A 24,964-nucleotide genomic window follows, 5' to 3' on the forward strand; every position below is an offset into this window, starting at 1 on the left:
CATGAAACTAATCATCTTAGTCGGTAGCCAATGAAGAATTAATTTGATACATTGAAATCATCCATGGGAACAAATGAGTCGAACCTAAACAGAAGTCCTCTTTATTATTATTGAATTTAGTTGATTTTTATTTGCTTTGCTCTTAGTTTCTTAGTTTAAGTCTTAGTTAATTGTTTAAGTTTCTAGTCTTGCAAAACTAGAGAAACCCCCGTTTTATTACTTGTTTTATTTAGATAATATTAGCATTTATTTTAATTGTTTACCGTTCCCTGTGTTCGATACCCTACTTGCTTGAACTATATTACTAATCGATAGGTACACTGCCTGTCGTGTGTTTATTTTGTGTCTAAGTTAATAGGATTAAAACTAGTTTCTTTCACACACATCACACCGCAAACTTGCTCATCTCAACTTCTGGTACGTCAACAACTTAGTCGTAGAAGAGCTTGTCAGTGGTATCTTAATTCTCAAGTACAACATTGATAAGCTTTTCCCTGCATGTGAGTGTGGAAAACTATCAAAGGGGAGCCATCCGTTGGTTCTTGATTCATCAATTTCTGAACCTATAGAGCTGTTGCATATTGATCTCTGCGGTCCCTTTACTGTAGCCAGTCTCCATCAAAAAAAGTACATACTGGTTATAGTAGACGATTTCAGTCGCTTCACTTAGCACTTTTTCTTAAGGCTCAAATATGAAACACCGCAGGTCCTGATAAACTTCATAAAAGAAATTGAACTTCAAATCAAGCTACCAGTCTGCAGAATCCGCAAAAACAATGGAACCGAATTTACTAATCATCTATTGAATAGTTATTTGGTCTCCAAAGGCATCAATCAGAAATTCTCTACTCCCTACACACCACAACAAAATGGAATAGTAGAGCGAAGGAATCGTACTCTGGTCGAAGCAGCCAGATCCATGCTGAACTTTGCAAACCTTCCTCTTTTCTTCTGGGACGAAGAAATGGCAACCACGTGCTTCGTTCAGAATCGAAGCATTGTGTGTAAGCGCCTCAACAAAACTCCTTATGAGGGCATTAACAATCGCAAGACGAATGTCCGACTCTTTAACATTTTGAGGTATAGATGTTTTGTAATCAACAACACGGATCATCTAAACAAATTTGCACCAAAGTCAGATGAAGGCATATTTCTAGGCTACTCAAAAAACAAGGTGGCTTACAGGGTTCTTAGCACAAGACTAATAGTTGAAAGTTTCGATGTGAAATTTGTTGACTATTATGTCCGCATCCCTAGTTCTTCAAATGAAACAAAAGCTATCATGGAAAATGATATCCCAGCTTCTACGGGTCCCTTGAACATAGTTGAAATCAACAATGACAACCTCTTTGACCCAATCCAGACTACTCATCAATCCAAAATTCTTGTGCCTCTAGAAGCTCAACATCAACATGCGGATGTCTCTGGTCCTACTCAATCTAAAGATTTGTCAATCGGCACTTCCACTTCGCCGGTTGAGGGGGAAAACACAACTCCGACTCAAGTAACAACCTTTGAGGTTCCAGCGCTTGACGAAACAGCTCAGGTACCTATCTATAGAATTACAGCTCATTCAAATCTCTCCTCAGATTCGGACGAAGACATAGAAAAAACTGACTTAAGAAACGATTCAAGAATCATTACTCACACATCATCCCATGGGGGGACATCCTCCGTTCAAGAGGATCTCCCATCCGCAATCCAGGAGGAACCTCATTCAGATGCTAACCCAAATCCTACAGCCCAAGACACTTCAGTTGGCTGTTCACAAGTCGAGGGGGAACTGCCTTCCCCTATTATACGATCCTCTGACGTTGTTGACATTCCTTCCACAGTAGCCGCTGATCATCAACAACCTCGTGTGCATGTTTGGACAAAAGATCACCCACCAGGCCAAATCATCGGCAACCCATCCACAGGCATTCAAACTCGATCCTCAACTAATCTTACAGACCATTGTCACTATGCAACATTTATGTCTGCAGTCGAGTCTCAAACGATAAAAGATACACTTTTAGAGTTTGACTGGATCTCTGCTGTTCAAGAACTTGCTGAGTTTGAAAGGTCACACAATTGGTGGTACTATGTAGGTCTACAAGAATAAACTCGATTAATCTGGTACAATTGTAAGAAACAAGGCGAGACTTGTTGCTAAAGGGTATAGTCAACTAGAAGGTGTTGACTATGACGAAACTTATGCCCCTGTAGCAAGGATGGAAGCCATACGCATCTTTTTGGCGTATGTGGCACATAAGAACATTAAGGTTCACCAAATGGATGTAAAAAGTGCCTTTCTCAATGGTGAATTAAAGGAAGAGGTTTACTTGCAACAACCTCCAGGCTTCAAAAGTCTAGAATTTTCAAACCGTTGTTACAAGCTTCTAAAATCAGTCTATGGTCTCAAACAAGCTCCAAGGGCATGGTACGAGACTCTTTCAGAGTTTCTTGTCACGTACGGATATAAAAGAGGTGTGACTGATCCTACATTATTCAGTAAAGCAAATGGTAATCACCTGATGCTTGTTCAGATTTATGTGGATGATATCATTTTTGGTTCAACTGACCAAAAGATGGTGGATGATTTTGCCAAGCTCATGACCAACAAATTTCAAATGAGGATGAATAGAGAGATTAATTTCTTTCTAGGACTTAAAGTTGAACAATTTCCCTAAGGGATCTTCATCCATCAAGAAAAATACACCTTAGAACTAACGAAGAAATACTCGATAGATAATTGTTCTGCAACCAAAGTTCCTATGGCCTTCAGTACAAGATCTTTGCTGATCCTATTGGAGAATCAGTTGATCATAAAATTTATCAAGGAATGACCGGTTCACTGATGAATTTTACCGCAAGCAGACCAGGCATTGTTTTTGCCACAGGCTTATGTGCTCGATATCAAGCCAATCCCAAAGCTTCTCACCTCACCACAGTTAAACAGATCTTTAGATATCTCCAGGGAAACAAAGCACTCTGCCTCTAGTATCCAGTAGGAAATGACTTCGGCCTGCAAGCCTTCACCGATGCGGATCATGCTGGATGTAGATTGGATAGGAAAAGCACTTCTGGTGGCTATCAAATTCTTAGAGGATGACTGGTTAGTTGTTCTTCAAGGGAGCAAAATTGCGTTTCTCTGTCTACTGCAGAAGCTGAGTTTGTGGCCGCAACCAGTTGTTGTTCACAAGTCTTATGGATGAAAACTCAACTGATGGTCTACGGATATAGAATGCTTCGGATACCAATCTATTGTGACTCTGAGAGTGCCATAGCAATTTCTCACAATCTGATTCACCACTCAAAGACCAAGCATATAGAACTCCAGTATCATTTCATCAAAGACCACATTCTAAAACGTAACATTGAACTAATTTTTGTTCAAACTCTTGAAGAGATTGCTGATGTTTTCACAAAGGCACTCGATGCAACCAAACTGAATCACTTCATGGAAATGTTAAGGATGATGAATCCGGACTCGCAATTCTTCTTGAATTGTTAGGTACCGCAGACCAGTACTGGTCTCCGTTGTGGTCCTAGAATAATATACATATCATATATCCTTGCAGTATACTGTGTGTACCCTAGTCACATATAATATTTATATTCTTTGGATCCTTACTTTCTTTTATTTCTAAACTTTTACCAAGTGTTTCTTTCAGCTCATGCTACCGAAGTCTCACTAGTTGCCCCTGCAGTTATCAGAATCCATCCGCATTCAAGAATCCATCCAAGTCACAATAAATGTCTTCTTCATACCTTCCTTGAACGTTGTGTGCTATTTTATGATTTTCATTAAATAAAAAAATGCCTTCATTAAATAAACAACATTCGTTTTGTAGTGCACACATTTTCAGTTGTTTTTCAAAATTACCTTTTCATCATGTCAGACCTATTTTAGGTTAATTGACAAATAAATATATTTTCCATAAAAGAAATCTTTCAGAAATTTTTTAAATCCCCCAACTGTCTAATCCGTTTCATCTTCTTCTTTTTATCCAACAAACTTTTAACCCTCACCACTCAATCTTCAGACTTGGATTAGTGGGTCTGACAGTTTATTAATGTCCCAAGTTTCAAAACCTTTAATTAATCACAAAACATTATCTATGGTTGTTAAAGGTTAAAACACCAAAGTTGTTTACCATTCACAACTATAATATAATAATTTCAATAAGTTTTGAAATCCGGAGGTATAAAAACCCCCTTTTCTTCCCAAGAAGGTTTTACTCTTTCTGAACTCTCCGAAGAACTCTCCTCTCTTCACCTTCTTGCTAAAACAGTTTTTTGCAAGTTCTCAAACATTTTTCAATGCAACGATGGTGAAATCAGGAATTTCCAAATGGCAATCCAAGGCTTCAGCATCTGCTAAGCCCACTGGCTCTATCTACATCGTGAAAAACCAGTCTCCCACAATTGCTTCAAACAATTTCAAAACCATCTTCGATGATAACCCCAATTACAACGATGCAATCAGACTTATGATCAAGTTCATCCACACTCACCCTCTATTTGGGGCCTTTGACACATTCACAGATGTTGTTCCTCGTCTAACTCTGTTGAAGTGTGCTTTTTCTGCCAACCATCCCAGTCACAATCTCTAAGAAGTTCATCAAAACCTAATCGACGATTCTGTGGTCATCCTCACAAAACCCAAATTCATGGAAGCAACCAACCTACGTGTACCTCCTAACACCTAATTCTTCAACCCAAGCACCACTGATGTCATCGCTACCCTGTACCAAATGGGGTATCAAAAGAAACTCAAGGGCGTCAGCGAATTCAAGAAAAAGCAACTACCAACAGTGTGGCAATTTGTGTGCCATTTTTGTGATCCGGGGTCTCTCTGGAAGAACCGGAGGCACAGACAACATGGGACTTAAGTTACGTGAGCTGGTATGGAGCCTCTTCACAGGGAACGCAGTTAACTTTGGTCAGATTCTATGGGATGACTTCCTTCAGTACATCCGCAAAGAAAACCCTAAGCAAGATGCCACGGAATTAACTTTTTCTCGCTATTGGTCCTTATGCGTCTCATATCTTTACAAAGAGGCTCAGCTAGGAATGGGTGACGACTCAACACTCTTCATCACCCGCGATCTAAAAAAGTACACTCCCTCAAAAGATCAAACTATCTTTGGACCTCTTAAACGCCTACCTATGTATATCTTAGAGTCCATTGGACTCTCTGATACCGCAGTCGCTGGCCATATTGTGGCTACGAGTGGCTTTGAACCCTACCAATCCTCCTCGCCACAACCCAATTAGATTGTAGTGCCTCACCCTGCAACACAAGGTCCATCTACTACCACAATCCCTACTTCATCTCATGTTCCTACCGCATCTACTATACCTCATACCTAAACCACATTTGCACCAACAAAATCAAAAAGATTTAAAATCATGGCTGAAAAGAAGAAGAAAAGCCATCCAAGGTTTTTATCAATGGAGTTGAGCCTTCCAAGAAGCGCAAAAAGATAGTGTCATCTAATGAACAAACCCCGGTAGATGTTGAAACATCTTTCCAGGATTCAGGTGATCTGTTCAGAATAAAGAAACTCAAACTGACCCCTTCCTAGAGCCAAATGCATGACAAGATAAATACCACAGTCTCTTAACAGACTCCGATAGTCATTCAAGCTACCGTAGGCTCATCTGCTCATGCCCCCTCTAACCACTCAGATACAGTAAGTGTATATGCTTCATCTCTACATGGAGACAACCCCCAGTTGGTTCCTAAGTGGATCCGATTGTGATCAATATCCCTAAGGTCTCCAGGGCAGCCCGACTACATTGCTTTGAGCCTGAGGAGTTGCGCTCCATCCTTCTTTTTGTAACCCAAACACTAAATACACCTAACAAAATGCAGGGCACCTCTTTCGCCCATGCCAGAACTGTGCCGAGGCCAAACTTGTCTACGGGTCAAGGAGGCCAAGGAAGCTCAGGAAATCCTACTCCGCTTATATTACAACCAGGTGGTTAAGGCATGGTGAGCATAAATGTGTAAGGATCCGTGAACCCAGGGGACACCCCTGTGCGAACTCAAGGAATTAACGGTGAACAATATGATGATACTTGGACTTAGGATCGTCCCACTATTGAGTCCGGTATCAAAAAGTATGAAGCATTCAAAAGGGCGTTCAATGCAAGGAATCAGCAGCAGATTCAACAGCAGCATCAAAAGGAAAGGGAAATTTAACAAGTGGCAAAATATTGGGCATAAATGTTTAACAATGCCAAAACAGTGCATGACATCCTGAAAATTCAGGAATGAATATCAATCATGGAAACCACAGTACAACAAGCACATGCTCAAACCGATGGTGTTGGAACTTCCAAATCCCCTCCGTCTGCAGTTTAAGGATCAAAAGTTGATAGCAGTGCTGTTCAACTCAACTCCGGGCCTATGTTCGGTCTAGATGACATTGCACTTGATGATTTCCTACAACCAACTCCTGATGATGATGAATTCTTCATGATCTTTGATGAAGAAGAGTCAAGTGGCTCTCAGCACTCCACCTCCAAACCCAAATAGAAGAAGAAGAAGAAGGCAGCGGTTACCTGCAAGGAATTTCTTTCCTTGCAATAAAAAATAGATCAAATTCTAGCTGCGGTAACCACCAATCAAACTCAACCAGATCGGGTGCTATCACCACCAAAGTCATTGATTGAAAGAGTTGAACGTCTTGAGACGCGGGAAAGACTTGCTGCCGAATGGATCCTTCTCCATATCGAATTGGGTATTCGCGATCTAGATACTAGTCATTTTACTGATCACAAACAATTCCTTGCTACTGCTGAAAACCTCATTTCCCAGGTTACGACTCTTAAAGGATGAAATCAAATCAACGCTTGATGATCAGGCTGCTCACTCCAAGAAACTTGTAGATGAGACTCATAATGCATATGAGTCAGCTATTACGGTACTTCGATCCACCATCAACAACCTCTGATGCTCAGCTTTCTATCAGCCTTACATCAATCAAATTCTCAAGCTTACCAAAGATATTCACCATCTACTCTTCAACTCCGAGATCCCCTCAAATCAACAAGTTTATAAACTGATCAAGAATCAATTCACTGAAACTTTCACCAAAATAGATGGTCTTCGTCAATGGTTTGAGGATCAACAGGTGGTTGAATCCTTAAAAGAGGGAAGTGATCGAAATCCTTTTCATCAGCAGGATCCCTCACCAACCCCTTCAATTCATCAAACTCCACTCGTTGCGGATCAAGTTATGCTTCCCATTCCTCAAGCTTCTCCAAAGACAACAAAGGAAACAACTCCAACTCACTCATCTCATCAATCTCCCCCACTACAACAAGATTCTTCAATCCAAGTTCAAAATCAACAATAGTCTCCTCCTCGTCAAGAAACTCCTACCCATTTCAAAAATCTTGCACCAACCATGTCATATGAACACTCAAGTGATTCTCCTACAACTAAACAAAGGAAGGATTATTGGAAATCCACAAAGTTTAATGAGCTAATCAGGAGAGAGCACGGATTTGATATGACTATGGATGAAACCCTAATTAACTCATGGGTCAATCCTAGAAGAAGATTACTTGATGATGATTACAAGCCTTACATAAATTATGTTGAGCCCCTTTCGGATGGTTATTGGGGTATTCCAATTTCCCCAAACTCAATTTACTTCCCCGTATTCCAACCATTCGACCTCAGTCTCCCTAATGATCACAGACTTCCTATGGAATTTGAGCGCCTCAACCAATTCCATGCTAAGCATGGAACCACAATCGAGAAGATATGGTCTAATGACAGACCTGAAGCGGTTTCTAGCTACAAAGTCAGAAAATTTATGAAAACTAACTTTGTTCAGTACACTCTGGTCTGGAGAGGAATGGAATACATCCGAACACAGGCGGATTTTCCTTGCATGAATCCAGAAGAAATATTTCTCATTGCAAGGTTCTTCCGAATTAAGGTTGAGAAACATCCAAAGATGAAGATCACGTATGAAAAAGCTTGTGATTTTCTTAGAGTAGTTTGTGACTTTGGAAAGATTGACGCTGAAGTTTACCCAATTCTTGCCCCGAAGTTCAACTTTCCTCCATTTGAACCAGCACCAAGCTACACTGAAGGTTATCAAGAAATTTCTCTAGGATCTACTAACTACCCTAAATTGGGAGTCATTTACAAGAGGTCCAAAAATGATCTTAAGTACTTAATTCCTGCCATGTCAATGCACAGACTAACTAGGAAACAGGTTGAATTTACTGCAGTTGCGGTTCAACGCTCCAAATTCACAACTGATGAAGTGAAGTTGGAAATTTCAAGAAGAATCGTGTGGCTAGGCGAAGTAAGAAAACTTTGGTGGTTTTTGATCAAGTTTTTTAAACTCAACAAGTAGAAAAGTTTTAGAGGTCACTTAGGGGGGAAATGTTGATACAAGAAGTGACCCTCTCAACTTAGATACCACAACCTTTCCCTACCGCTTTCTACCAAAATGTCCCTGGCTACCGCAACCTGATGACAACAAAGTGATCCGTAGTTCTCTATTCGCAACAAAGACTTAGTTTTATCTTATGTTTTTACATTGTAATGTCCAGTGTACCTATCATGGACACTCTTATCAGTACTTTAGTGTTTGTTTATTTCTATTGTACGTTCTCGGAACTCTATAAATAGAGTGCTCCATTTCTAATGAAAAACACATCTCTTATCTCTTCATTATCTCTCCATTCTCCCTGAGTTCTTATCTCCAAATGATCTTACTGAACTCATAGTAAAATATATGAAGATCTAAATCTTTCCAAGAGCAAGTCCTTGAGACTTCAATCACTTTAAACTGGTCGCATTTATTAGGTTGTGTTTGACTGCAAACCTTGTTAAGAATCAGCTTAAGTGTTTACTTGATATAAAACTTCTTTTCATTTATATTTCCTTATTTTTCCGCATCTAACAATCTAACAACTCTAAAACTTCTTATTTTTGTTGAGCTCTTATGATCCTTTGATATTAACTTAATTCCACAACTATATACTTGTTATAACGTTTGTTCAAGTATGGCTCAAAAATTTTCTCTCAACAATTAGCAAACTTCAACATTGATCGAGCGGCTTCAACTGGAGTTCGGTTTCTTCTTTCAACCACACCTTTTTGTTGAGGAGTGTAGGGAGCAGAGAAATTTTGGTTGTTACCTTTGTCGAAGAGGAATTTCTCAATCGTGACAATGGTGAATTCCGAGCCATTGTCACTTCGGATTATTATTATAGGAAGTTTGACAAGAACATCAATGTCTTTGATGAAATTAATATGTTCCAAGGCTGTTTCAGATTTTAGCCTAAGGAAGAAGACCCTGGTGAACCTTGTGTAATAATCAACAATCACAAGAAAGTATTCTTTGTGATGCAGACTTTCTACGGTGGAGGGTCCACAGAGAATAATATGTATAAGTTCTAATGGTTCCGAAATTGATTTTTTAATGATAACAAGATGAAATTTCTTGGATTGCTTCCCACATTCACATACAACACATAGATGATCGTTTTCGAGTTTGAGGAGTGGCAGACCTCAAACCATTTCACCGGAAGCAAAACCATTCATATATCAGAAGTTTAAATGAGCGAGCATCCGATGCCATAACCAAATAACATTAAGAACGACCTTTGAGAGAATACATACTTGAAGATTTCCAATGATCATGTTGATGTCTAATCGATACATGTTTTTGTTGTGATTGGATTTGATCAGACATTCTTTCCCGTCTTCTAACATGACATAGCTATGCTTTTTGCATAATTCAACTCTTCGGTTTGCATCAGTGAGTTGAGTCACACTAACCAGGTTGTGTTTTAGGTAAGCTAAATATGCCACATTGGAGAGAGAGAAATTGTCATTGGTGAGGATGCCATGATCTTGGATTTGTGCATTTGATTTGTTGCCATATGTCATGTAACCAACGTTTTGAACAAGCTTAAGATCACATAGAAAGTCTTTTTGCCCCATCATGTGCATGTAAAAAAGCACTATCAATATACCATATTGTATCTTGTTCCGAAGCACAGAGTGCCTGCAAAATCAGTGAGTTTTGGAGTTGTTAGGCTCCGAGTTAGGTTTAGAGACTTTGGAACGAACTTTGGACTTGGATTGTGACTTTTGAACAACTGGTGTCTCGGAAGGTTTGTTCCGAGAATCTTCGGGAAAGAAGAAAAATGACATGGTCTTTTCATTTATCCAGAAATTGTATTCAACCAAAGGTTGTTTGGACACTGCTTTTGTCAGACCAATAGTTTTCTGAGATGTTGTAGGAATCACTGTGTTAGCAGAAGCTAGATATGCGTTTTCAACCTTTTTTTACTTTCCACTCAATTTTTTTTGAATCTTTTGAAGATTTCTGAACAACAATTTTCTTACCAACTCGTTGTTTGCTTGATGCTTTTGATGTCACATTTGGTTTCATAAATTTTTATTGTTTGAAAATAGTACCATTAGATTTAGCAATAAATTCAGAAGAAACTGTCCAAGGAGAGTTAATTTTCATAGAATTAGTCTCAACAGTAACCTTTTCCAGATTAGGACAGACAAACTTGTTTTGAGCAACCATACTTGGAGGATTGGATGGCATTTTAAGAATCTTAACAGGGGCTAAGGAACGAATTTGAATCTTGACTTGACCTAATTTCTTTCTTAAGGGCCTTTTTGGATTCGATCTTAGAGTTGACAACATCTTTCTTATTTAGCTAAGGTTTCTTCTAAGAGTCAGATGATGACTTGGAAGTTTTTCCAGATGATGGATTGTGAAACTTGGGTACAATTGGCACTAGAGTTGTTTTTTAGATCACTTTAGAATTAGAGATACAGAAGTCATATGAATCATCACATACAATTTCTTCATGGGTTATTGCTATGAAAGCCCCAAATTTTACATAAAATATTCGGTTATGTCCCCGGTCCATCTTTTTGTTTGTTAATACCTAAACATACCGGAAAATAAGTTTGATTTTACACCTTAGCCAGATTTTACCGGGATAGCCGGTAACCACTTATAGTTGGAGGAGAAAAGTGTTCGCTTTCAAGGAAATAAGGAAACAACAAAAATTTGAGGCAGACTGGTTTCGAACCCAGGTCTCTTGCCCAAACAGGCAAGCGGTTTACCACTAGACCAAAGAGATTTGTTTGTAAATTATCCTGAAAAATCATACTTATTATCTAATATGCAGGTTTATTATTATTATTATTATTATTATTATTATTATTATTATTATTATTATTATTATTATTATAACTGTTATTATGATTATTGTTATACACATATTTTATGTATTTACTCATTTTCATATACATATATTTGTAAGTTTATGTTTATGTGTTTATACATTTTCAAAACATATATATATATATATATATATATATATATATATATATATATATATATATATATATAACTAACGATTTTATACATATATATGTATTTATTTGAATTAAAAATATTTTAATATATATATATATATATATATATATATATATATATATATATATATATATATATATATAAATGTACAAAATGTTATTTATTCATATAAAAATATTTATACCTTTAAAAATGTATAAAAGCACTTCGTAATGTATAAATAAGTTTATATATATATATATATATATATATATATATGTGTGTGTGTGTGTGTGTGTGTGTGTTTATACATATAAAAATGTATCCTCTTATGTAGTTATACATTTTAAAAACATGTTTATATATAAAACTAACGTTTTTTTTTACATATGAAGACGTTTCTTTTACGTATTTATTTATACAAATGATGTATAAAGACGTATTTAGTAGGTATATATGTATAAATATGTCTTTTGTAACACCCATGAAAAATTAGGCCAAATTTTCGATTTTTCAAAACATTCAAATAGTTATAGTTAATACAAATTCGTTTCCAAAAATAGTCTTATCAGAGTCTTTCCCAGGAATGCGTCACAAAATATGAGGAGCGGTACGATCATGCATTCGCCTTGCCTCGATCCCTGGATGTACCTGAAAAAATAAACTAAAACTGTAAGCCCGAAAGCTTAGTGAGCTCCCCCAAAATACTCGTACACGCAGATATACGAATTATAACAACACAGTATACAATGGGTCCAGTCAACCATCAGGTTGGAATACCCCAGGTCCTCAACCAATGGGTTGGAATGACACATATTAAGAGTCAAATCATCCTCGGGATGGAAAACTCACGGCCCACAACCAACAGGTTGGAATGTCCAGGTCTGTTGGCTTTCGTACAAAGCAGATAAGCCTCAACCGCTAAACAAGAAAGGTACACACATAACAAACAATCACATAACAATGTATAGACATTACCGGACCTAACGGGTCTTATCACATAGCACATAACACCATCTTATCTAACAGGATGCCTATCTTAATAGTTCATATCACATATCGCATAGTATTATCCTACCCTTTAGGATACCGATCCAACAGACAACGTTAGCCTAACATAACTAGATAACACTCCAAAGGGTCGGCCTTGGTGCCTTAGACCCTTTAGTATAGTGAGGAAACTCACCTTGCAAGGTTGATTCACAGAAATAAGCTCCAACCCTCGGGTCAGTGTCACGAACTCCAACACTTATATTTATCACGAACTGCGTACGTAAGTTTCTGATCCTTCCAGAACTGTCCTCAAAAGTCAACGGGTCAACCCATGGTCAATGGTCAAGCTCACAGTCAAGGTCAACAGTCCATGTTGACCTGACTCGAAGATTTCCCTCGGCTACTCGCCGAGCTTCCTTGGCTTCTTGTCCACTCGCCGTGTCATCGAGTGACTTGTCGAGTTTCTCTCGCTTTTTGATTGAACTCTAAAGCCACTCGTTGGGTTTCCTAAACAAACTCGACGGGTGCACATGTATGCATATCTTGGGAAAATTCATCCGACTCGCCGAGTTGTTCATTAACTCGCTGAGTTCCATGACGATCTTCATTGGACTCGCCGAGTTGTTCATCCAACTCGTCGAGTTCACGGCTTCCTTCGTTAGACTCGCCGAGTCATCCTTGTGACTCGTCGAGTCCGTTCGGTCCTTTTTCCATACAGACTTATCTTGAGTCATGCAATGGCTCCAAATCATAGATCTAAGCTTCTAAGGCATACTTATCACGTAAAGTTGCAAACTTTACGTACATGCATTGCTTTAAAGGCTCTAAATGCCATATCTAAGCTCTTATTGGGGCTTCATGCCCAAGAGGGACCTTAAACATGACCAATTCTATGACTTTATGATGCTAGAACTCAAAGAGGGTTCAGATCTGAAGTTACAACTTCAGATCCAACCTATTGTTCAACTTATCAACCCTTAAGGTCCATAAAAACCCTAGAACTCAACAAAAGAAAGACCCACAAGAGAGATGTGTTGGGTTTTGAGCATTCTAACACTCCTAAGTGTACATGCAACCCTAAATACCTTGGGTCTATGTTTTCTCTATTATACATGCAATTATGAACATCCAATGTATTATCCTAATCTAGCATACAAAATAATGAATATAACAAGATAGAATACATACCTCTTTGATGTAGAATGTCTTCATGAATCTTGAGTGCCTAGTGCCTCAAGTGTGACACCTCAAATGATTCATACAACACCGAATACACTTGGAATAACTTGAGAGAAACTTGAACACTCCTAAAATCGGCTAGCCCTATTCTTATTTTAAATATTGGCCGATTTTTCCCAAAGAATATGATCTTATATAGTTGCTACAATTAGGGTAAACCCTAATTGTCATGGCCTTCCATTTCCTTGGAACCATTGGTTCAAATACACCATGGAGCATCCATGGACCATCCTATGGGTTTTAGCCCAACTTGATTACCCAGGGAGCATTAGCCCACTATACAAGTATGGATGATTTACAAAATCAACCCATATATTTAATTAGTCTTTTTTTGATAACTTAATTACTTCTAGATTAATTGTTGATCAATACTAATTAAATAATCCTACTAATATATTAGAACTTATAATATATTAATCAACCTAAAGTGTTATTTCTCTCATTATAGTCTATCCAAGTGCATGATGCCATGCAACCCAAATGGACCATGTCGGGTCGGGTCAAGTCTTACCAATTATAGTTATGGACTTAGACATTAATCCAACAGTCTCCCACTTGGATAAGTCTAAAACTATTATTGCAAGTATGACTTCAAGAACCGACTGGCAATCGTAGCTCTCAAAAGCTTCCGTCGAACTCTGACCTTGCCGATGAACTCTGACCTTTGTCAATGACTTGTCCATTAGATAAGTGATCATATATTCCTCCATTCTGGATATTGTATGGACTAAGACATGGATTATCAATCATTCTCTCTATCCATTTGTTGTTTCCTGATTTCTGATTCATGATGACCGACTGATTAAACAAATCAAATCAGTCCTGGCTTGGCGAAGCACTCACATGTGTCATCATTAAATCATCAAGGGTCCCACAGATATCGCTTTTATCCCGAAGGTAAAAGGAATGGATAAACTTCGACTCATATGGCTTGTTCTGCTACTTGTTGAATTATACACAAAGGCACATTTTATAACATCGAGTTACCAATGCGTTTTCGTGCAATCAATGTACTATCAAGTCATAGTATCAACTCATATCTCTAGGTTTGAAGAATATAAGATATTATCGTCTCATGATCACTCGTGATAAAATCCATGAAGTGATACAAATGAGCGCGGGTTGAATCCAATACTCAGAACTTATGAGCACACATGAGTGTTGTAGCACAACTTTGTCCACCAACTTGGACCTCTACAAGCCAACCCATGACAGTCTTGATTCATATCTACTTCCAACATATGAGCGACTGTGGATGGTTTGAATAACTTAGTCATTCCGAAAGAATAACCTAGTTATTATGGAAGTCAAAACATGCAAAGTGAAACACGAGAATAAATGAATCTAATATGGTCTCAGAACTTATGAATATAAATAAAATACCTTTTATTTATCACCATATGATTGCACATTATTCATTGTATACTGTTTCAGCTATCAACTTTATTCTTGAATTTAAAAAAATAGTTGTCCCATGCTCCAAGCATGTATACTACGTTTTCTAAACACTAGTCATGCCATACACCAAGTATGCATACTATGTTTGTCTATGACCCTTACTTTGTGACACTACTAGAAAAATAACCTTTTACGACGCTCATTGCGTGTCGTAAAAGGCTCAGACGACGCGCAAATGCGCGTCAAGGACGGCCCTGTCATAAAGATATACGACGCGCATTTACGACACTCATTTACGACGCACAATTACGACGCGCGTTTATGACATGCAATGCATATCAAGGAAGGCCATGTCATAAAGGATGACGACACGCATTCGCGTGTCGTAACCTTACGACACGCGTGTTCATGACATGCAATGCGTATCAAGAAAGCCTCTGTCAAGAAAGGCCATGTCATAAATGAAGATGACACACATTTTTGCGTATCATAATTTTAAATGTTTAAAAAAAATATTATTTATAGATTTACTTATTTTCAAATTAAATTTGTATTTAATGTTTCATAATAGAAAATAAAATATCATATACAAAAAATAGAATCCATTGCATAAATTTAATGTCATACAAATAATCGTTCCATGGAAAGATAAAACAAATCAATACAAGTTGTAACAAAAATTTACAAACGAATTAGATACAAAAAATACAATCCATTGCTCCTTTGCTTATTCAAGATCAACCTGCAAGTAGCTAAATAATCTGTACAAATTCACCCTTTCTTCTTCTGTTTCCACATGATACCTGTTTTCCTATCAACAAATTAGTATTATCCACTCATGGTCTTACTTCCTCACAACAATCAGGAATTACGAGTTTCACACCTTTAGGATCAGCATGTAGGATCAACAGGAGCATTATCCACACATGGTCCTACTTCCTCTAGAGTCAAATCCAAATGATATTTTAAGAATGTATGTAAAACACTTGGTTAGCAAGTCATTAGGGTAGGGTAGACTACTATGCAAGTAAGTGATAAGATATATTAGGAAATAAACTCACCTTCAAAATGTAGTTTCTCCTTGTTATTACGATTATCCTTCACTCTAAACCATTCAAAGAAGAAACCTCCTTTCTCCCTGAAAGGGATCAAATAAACAAACTTTAAAACGACACAACAAAGTAGATGTGACTAATAATTTGTCATATATTGGATTTTTTTCACTGGTTTTTGAGTTTTCCACGTATATTCTAATGTTCAGTATCCTTTATTATTTTATCTTTAAGACCATTTTCCTAACAATAACATCTTTAACGAGCTTGTAAAATGATGGCTTACCCTCTGCTATATGATGCATTGTGGGGTATCCAAATGTACTGACAAGGACCCCAGTCCAAAATCTACAGTGAACCAGGGGAACACATGCATCACACCTATCTTGGACAGTCATCCACAATACACATTCAAAAAAAATATGTGAAACCAGAAACATCGAGTCAAGAAACAGAAGCATTAAAAGCCACTAAAGAAAACATATATATTGCTAATAAAGTCACCCTTGTTGTTCCTAATATACCTAATGTACCCAGTGCTCAGTATGCATGATCTATCATAACTGAGCCCTGTAAACATGAGGATATACAAGGAGATTTAAGAAAGGATTAAACCTTGTCACCACCTCAACGACAAAAGCTTCCAGAATTGAAGTAAAAGTTTTCACCCTGCAAAACAGCTGAAAATAAAAACTCCTTTTTTTTTTACAATTTTTGTCATATTTAAAAAGTTAATTATTTAAGTTTTGAAGAAATAGATCATTTCTCACCCTATTCATTTCAGGAGCATTACTTCCCCACAAGCCATCATCAGCAAGACCTGTTGCCTAACTATTTACCAGATCATCATCAAGATTATTCTCAGACTCCACAAATACTGGTTTTATTGACTCATATAATTGTTTAGAAAACCCTGTAGACACAGCAACATCTCACATGCAACTTGATGCAATAATATTATGTCGTTTTGAATCTATCTCAATCAGTTTTGCACTGTTTGTAGATTGTAAACAAACACAATGAATAAGCTTCTGCTGCATTTAATATAAAAATAGAACAATTGAATCTAGAGGTGAATTGTTTTGAGGGATTTGTTGTTTTTTAGGTGTTGTTGCTATGTTCATGCACTCAGAAGCTGAAGTGGAACAAGGGGAAGAAAAGGAACAAGTGGGAAACTTTGATTGGATTATGGTTGACTCGGATACAGATTCATGAGTATCAGGGTAACTATTCTTGATTGGTGTTTCCTTCACAATAGGTGACTCATGGTCAAAGGCATTATCGTCATTTCTTGATGGAAACCTGCACCAAACATAAGACAAACATTTGTTACCAACTTCTATTCTTTTTTATAGAGTAATTACAATAATGGTCCCTATGTTATTCCCAACATTTTAGGTTCAGTCCAACTTCTATGATAAAATGACTTTTCTACCCTCACATGTTTCTTTTTAAAGTACATTGCATTTTTGGTCCCCATGTATAGCTGATGTTTTAATTTTGGTCCCAAAAGGTTGTCATGCTAATTTGGTCCTTACTTAAGATTTGTGTAACGTTTTTTGTCCCTGTTCCTTGCAAAATGGCTATTTTTGGGATCGAAATTGCAAAAATCACACCCATAGACCAAAATGGTCACTTAATTTGGAACCGGGACCAAAAACATTACACGAATGTCAAATAAGGACCAAAAATGCAAAAGAAAACCTTTTAGTACTAGAATTGCAAAAAGCAACCATACTCAAGGAACAAAAATGTAGTTTGACTCTTCTTTTTAACTTTTCTATAATTTGTTTATTTTAAACTATTGTTAGATGTCATTTTACATGGATCTGTGACAGATCAGAAACAAAACCAATGTTAGGGACCAAATTGAAACAGAAAAAAAAAACATTGGAGTGAATATGCAACAGTGGGTATAACACAAGGACCATTCTTGTAACTAACTCTTTTTATTTCAATGATTAAAAGAACAAGACGTCTAGATAAAATAACGAGTTTAAAATACCTGTTTTGTGTCTCCAAATCACCTTTGGAGTTGATGTAAATTATACCAATATTGCTGTCACTCTTTTTCACTCCCTTAATTGTTTCCTGAGGTCCAGATTATGTTTTGGGAGAAGGTCAGTGAAACTTTTTACTTGTAACTAGAAACTTTTTTATTTTATTTGTTAGTATTTCAGGTGGTGAAATAACATCATCTAACATAGATCTTCTTCCTTTTGGTTTGGGGTTACGTATAATTTTATGGCTCATCATTTCTGTGAACAGGTTTCTTGGCTCCTCCGCATCAATGACTTCAACATCAACCACCTCTTTTGCATCATTCTCAACCTGTTCTTCCATTGTTTTCACAAAATTAGCAACAACTTTTGTTAGTGATGGAAATCCTATCTAGCAACACGTAAAATTACTATAATAAACAAATAAATAAAAGTATGTTGCTATTTCTTGCATTCAAACCAAAATGTGAAAAGGTACATTGTCAGAGAAAGAACCTTGATGTTCTTGAAAAAGTACTTTAATCCTTCCAATGACTCGTCAAAATTGTCATATTGTCTAATGGATTTCCTTATCTACTTTGAAATATATGTTAAATTTCTTTCTTGACGAAATCGCTCATCTGCTTGCAAAATATTTAGGAATTAATTTGGTATTTGTAAGTAAATAAAATCAATTTGTTGTGAAAAAAGAACATAAACATAGAAATATATCAAGGACAGGGAGAGAGAAAAAGAGAGGCCTACCTAGGAAGATAGCCTGGAGGTGTTGTGACATGATAAGTTATATAGACCCGCATTCCACCCTGTGTGATTAAGATACAATGCAAAACAGATGATGAAAACCAGAACTAAATAATCATTTCAAATGCATAAGATGATGGATCTGAATTATGTTATTGACTTTATGACAACATAATTGTTATTATCAAGAACTTCAATAGTCTTCATAATCAATATATAGTGTCAACTTTCAACACTGCAAATCTGGATTAAGCATTTATATTCATGATTCATATTTGTAGATTGCTCGAACTAAATCACCACAAGGATGAGTTTGAGAACAAAACTCACTCTTGGAAGCTCAATAATCCATGAGTTTCATCTCTGAATAGATTTTTACATTGTTATGAATTTGGAAGATTTTTATGATTTACTCAGCCATTTCTATTGCTTTTTATGATTCACTAACCCTTCTTGGTATTTACATTGTAAAATTACTATGAAAAAGATTTGATTATACAAAATACATAACATACAACTTGTGCAAAAGCTTCCCATGTTTTGATTTTTTTTTTATTTTGAAACAAACAAAATACCATCAGGGTTAGTAGATACAAAATTACACAAGAGATCAATCTCAATTTGAAACGAATTTGAATCAAATTAAGCCAAGTAGCAACACATAAATCAAAGTATTATGTCTATTAATTCATATCATGAGATAAATCACAGAAATTAAAGTAAAATCTAGGGTTTAGTTAGGTTACCCCCACTAAAGAGTAAGTGCTTCTTAATACTAGTAGTCCATAGGGCGAACAACGTTGACATCTGCGTAGATGCGAGATTTAGACATGTTGTTCACAGGTCTACAGCAGTTGATGGTATCGTAGAGGCAGTGATCGACGAACTGTTGAACGGATGAAGCAGAGAAGTCGTCGACAAATGCTCCTAGGTTGGGGAAAAGAGAAGGGTAGGGCTGATCGAAGTAGGCTGCAACGGCGACCACCGGAGAGGAATGGAGGAGAAAGAATACCGATAAGAAAAGGAAGAGGAAGAAAAGAAAATTTGTACGTACCATATGTTTCTTGAGAGCAAAAGTTGTCTGAGAGTTGCGTTTTGCCCTGAATGGCTCCCAATTACCATAAAGGGTTTGGATTATGCTATTTATTCGAATCCCCTGGTTTAAGAATTTTGTATTTTACACACCATAAACACTCTCTAGCTCCACCATCGTTGGTGTAAAGGTGAAAGAACCCACGAAACCATCCTCTTTTGTAGCATATTTGGCCGTTACTTATTTAATTGTGTGTCGATGAGGGTAGCAACTTAATGAATGAACCTGCAAGAAACGAGACCCTAGTACTGATAAGAAGAAACGCGACCTCACCGATGATAAGAAGCGAAACCCTAAGGTTTTTCGAATGTTTCTTGATTTTCCAGAATAAGATAAGAACAAGTGTGGTGTGGACTTACAAGTAAGGCTGTAGAGGGGTGAGTCGATTGTGAAGATGAAGAAAAGAAGAGGGGAGAGTCGGTTGTGAAGATGAAGAAAAGAAGGTAGAAAAGAAAGGTGGGTTTTCAAAAATTTAGGGTTTCATTTTCCCCGTTATCTTCTCAAGGCGCGTTTCACTTAAATTATAAAGCGACACCTACAGAAGACGCATGTTTAAGATAAAGCGCCCTCCGTTTTTTTACTTTTTTTTAGATACTAATTTAAGGGCACGCAAAAATGCGTGTCCACTATCCTTCAAATTTTGGAAGTCTAACATCATTTTTAAGGACGCCCAAAAATGCGTAACGTGAATCAGCGAGTGTCATTGTTTGCGCGTCATTAAAGGCTATTTTTCTTGTAGTGTGAAATAAACCAATTGACCAAACTTTCAATGATTCTAATTTCACACTCCCGAATTCTTATGGCAAATGCAGGAATTCCAAATTCATGCCATTTTACCTAAATCTATTAGATTCTCAACTTCTATGCAATGATTCTCTTTTAATGATTATGCACAAAGTCACAAATATTTGACAACAAACATTACAAAGCATTCCAAAGGAGATCAACTCCTTGGAAACATCCTTCTTGCATTAAGTTTCCTAATCTTATACACATTTATTGAACAACTTCCACCAATGGGATCATTTCCACATTCCCTTTTTGATTATCACTTTTGAACAAGAGTTGCCTCTTTTCAGAATATGTCAATATGGTCCTTCCAAAAGTTAACACTATACTTCCAACTGTCCCTGAGCAACCAATCTTTTGTAAACCTTAGATTGTCCTCGACAATTGCTTAATTGTTTTAGTCATATCCAGTTCTAGACCTTTTCCCTTCTTAATGCCCCAGGCATCTGGGAAATTTTAGACAGGATGAATATAGCACATATAATCGATCCTATATCCGAAGCATATGGGACACGATTCATGATGTCTCACATAAATACTAAACCAGTCTTTTGCTATAATATTTTTCATTTCTATTTGCCAAGTTCTCATAATTCGGATTATGAAAAGGGATGCCGTAATCATAATCGAATTTTAGAACGCAAATAATGAACCCATATATAGAATTTCCTTATGTTGAGCCATTCCAACATGAAATTCATATATATTCTTGACTAAATTTGATTAAAATCTCAATCTATGCTTTTAGAATTGAAATGAAGTATAATTTCCTCTCCCTTAATTATAGCAACACAACCTTTTCAACCACTGCAGCCTCACGAATTGAAACTTTTGTTTTCTAAAATTAACATTGCTAACTTGCAACCTTTATCATAATTATCATGCTCCCACTAACATGATGATTATTATAATAACACTTATACTCCCAGTAGCTTTGACATGTACTCAGAAATCAGCTGGACTTCTAGAAATCAATACTTTATTGACTTTCTTACCAAAGTTCAGATTTCTGATACTAGATTGCTTTGATAAAACTTTATCAAATTCTTACACCTTGCCTTAGATAGCTCACAGGTGTGTCTAAACAATTATGAAAAGGGATGTCGTAATCATAATGTTTAGACCTTTTGTCATTCCCACAATTGCAATCTAATCAAAATCTACTTAGTGAAAGAGTTTCCTTACCATCATTTTCATGAATCGAAGATAAACCTTATGACACTTAGATTTTATGGTGTAAGTGTTCCTATCCATGTGAATTTGTCAAAACCATAATCACAAGACTTGGTTAGTGACAAATCCTAACTCATATGGATTGAACTTGTGTAATATTTACTTCTTGCCACCTGGCAGCTCAAGGGCCTACCATTGCTTCCAAATAGCTATGCAAACAGTTGAGAACATGTAGAACTTAAATGTATAGCCAACTTAACTGGAATGGGCACAAAAATGTCAACACGATAGGTTATAAACCTCACGTCATGTGTTAGTGTTAAACTACAGTTTTTTTATTCTTGATTAGATCTTGAACTTCTTTTCAGGATCTGTAAGACTCCCACTGTCCTCTTGACATATAAGACTATCTTGCCAAATATTCAAGAGATAGTGTGGATTCTAATCAAGACAGACACTTAACACAATTAGCCTTAGTTGGTCTTTGTTTTATCCAAAACATCACAACTTACCAATTTCAAATGTACAAGAGTAGAAAACTTTTACTCTTACATTTGAAAAGTGTTTTTTTTAAACCTTCTTTAAGACATGTCACTCAAGTTACAATCTTGGAGTATGACTCTAAGAATTGTTATGGAATGAAATATGACTCATCTTCTTGATTTAACCACTTCAACAATTCATAGCTCCTCTTCTTAGCTATCAGAATGCACTTAGAGAATGAATTACGATAAGGTCTCTTAATCATTAAGATGATCATATATACATGATTACTAAAGTACTCTCCCATCTTTTCAAATTTGAGAAACTTTTATCCTTTTGTGTAATTTGATTCTTCTTATTCGCTCTGTCATACATTGAAAATTTTTCAATGTTTCAGAATTATACTTAAGCTTGTAAGTATAATCATATTTACTAAACCTTAGTAAACCATGACGAATAGTCTTATCCATCTTTTGTGGTGGACTTTGACAAGTGCACAAGAAAGTGTACTTGATCCCTTAGTCCTTCACTTGACTCACACATCCATATGAACAAGTAGTTAGTCTTAATTTTCAAATGCTTGAAAGTTCTCATTCATCATGCTATACAACTTGCATGATTCCAAGTTTCTATCCAACTGAAACTTGAGTGATGAGATCTTTACTTATTTGGTAAATTTAGACACTGCCACAAATGAAAGAATCAAATTCATATTTCCAATATTGCTATCAATGGAATCATATAATCAACACTTCTTTTCCACAAATGCCATTGTAAGGATATTTTAAAGTAAATAAAATTAAAAAATTTCTCTTATTTTAAAACATTGCGGAAAAACTACCCTTACAATGCAAAAGAGCAAGAAAACTATGTTGTTATCTGTTCCTAAGCAATATATCTTAACTCCTAAGAAGTAGCTCAAGAATCCGATCTTCAAACTATGTGATAGAAATCCATCTACTCGATCAGATTCAACATATTCTTTCTTTAAGTTTCTTCACTTTTCTTTAATTCTTAAAACATCAACATGTGACCTAGTCACATCATGTATCAAGAATCTCAGAATAGAAACTTAGCAGAGTTAGATAGTGGACTTTACCTGAAGTAGAGTCAAACTTGTTGACTTCACCAGCCTTATGATCTTTTAGGTAAATTAGACAGCTTCCCAACCAATGCCCTTTCATTTTGGCAATAGAACCATATGGATCCTTTGGGAATGGTACATGGGATAATCTCAGACCTTGCCTTTCTCTTTACCATTTGGTCCACCGAGTTGACTATGGCCGATCCCTTTCCATTGGGAAGAGAATGCTTTTTTTGGATTTTCCAGTGTCACCATTTTCAATGTTCATAAAGTTTTCGGAAGTTGATTTTAGCAAATAGATAAGATCATTAAGGGTCTTGTCATAGTCTGTTTCATAGGAGTCCCAAAGGAACTCACTATGAGACTTAGAAAGTGATTGAACCACCAACTTTCTCAAGATTTTGACACCCAACTCTCCCGGCTTGTCAATATGTGACTACATCTCCAAGATGTGATCACACATAGACCTTTCCTTGCCAATAGGGCTTGAGTGACCTTAAATTTTTAAAGCACTTGTGGGTTAGGGAGAATGACTGGAGGAAGTGAAAGAAGTATGATTTCCATGGGACATCATCTTCATTTAGGAAAGCTTGTTTCAAGAGATTTGGGAAGATCATAAATGTCTAAACCAGACATCCTCTTTTTTTTTGGAGATATTGAAGATAGTTGATTTGAAGTCCTTAATATAATACCCAATATGAAATATTAAGGCTAGGACCCAACAAACTAATTTGTAACTAAGAAGAGGGATGTCGTAATCCAAGCTATAAAATATTTGAAGGTAGGTGAATGATGATTCACCAATTTCCACCATGAAAATGAAATATTCTTATTAGGTTTTGCTTGGATTTGAAATTCCTAGATCTTTTGAGATTCATTGAACTGTTCAATGGCATGTTTCAATCTCGAGTGTGCCCTTCAGGTTTTGTGACTGGGATGCCGAGGATCACAAAACAAGGTGTGAACAACCATGCGAATATACTTGGTACCTTAAGTGTTTACCCCTCAATCGATGTGCCGGTTAACCACACACGCTCCATCGATACTATGATAAACATTAAGTTACCCTTTGCCTACCTTGTTAAATACGAGTTAGAGTGCCGGTTAACCACACACGCTCCACTAACAGACGACATGTTTTTATTGTCACTCTCTTTTGCGTAACATAAATCAGTAAGCGTCGTGATTTGCGCATCGTGAAAGGGTCTTTTTCTTGTAGTGATATAGCACCTTATTCATATTTTCCTAAGTAACTAAGATTGGGTATTTATAAATGGTTTAGTTACTTACTATTTATCATTAATACTTTTAATGAAAGGAGAATTCTAGTTGTTGTCCTACCCGTTCGGCTAACGACCCTCCACCGGTCAAGGAAGCGGTGGGTGAGAGTGGACACCCATTAAACTGCCATTTTATAGGCAGTAACCTTATACCCCCCCCCCTTATAGACCGGCTTCGTGAATGAGACCTACTAATGGTAATACGGCTTGCTCTTATACATACATATATATATATTATTAACTTATAATATTATAAAGTATAAGGATTGAATTTTAAATCTTTAAAAT

The sequence above is a fragment of the Lactuca sativa genome, chromosome 4 (genome assembly GCF_002870075.4).
Source record: "Lactuca sativa cultivar Salinas chromosome 4, Lsat_Salinas_v11, whole genome shotgun sequence".
Lineage (NCBI taxonomy): Eukaryota > Viridiplantae > Streptophyta > Magnoliopsida > Asterales > Asteraceae > Lactuca > Lactuca sativa.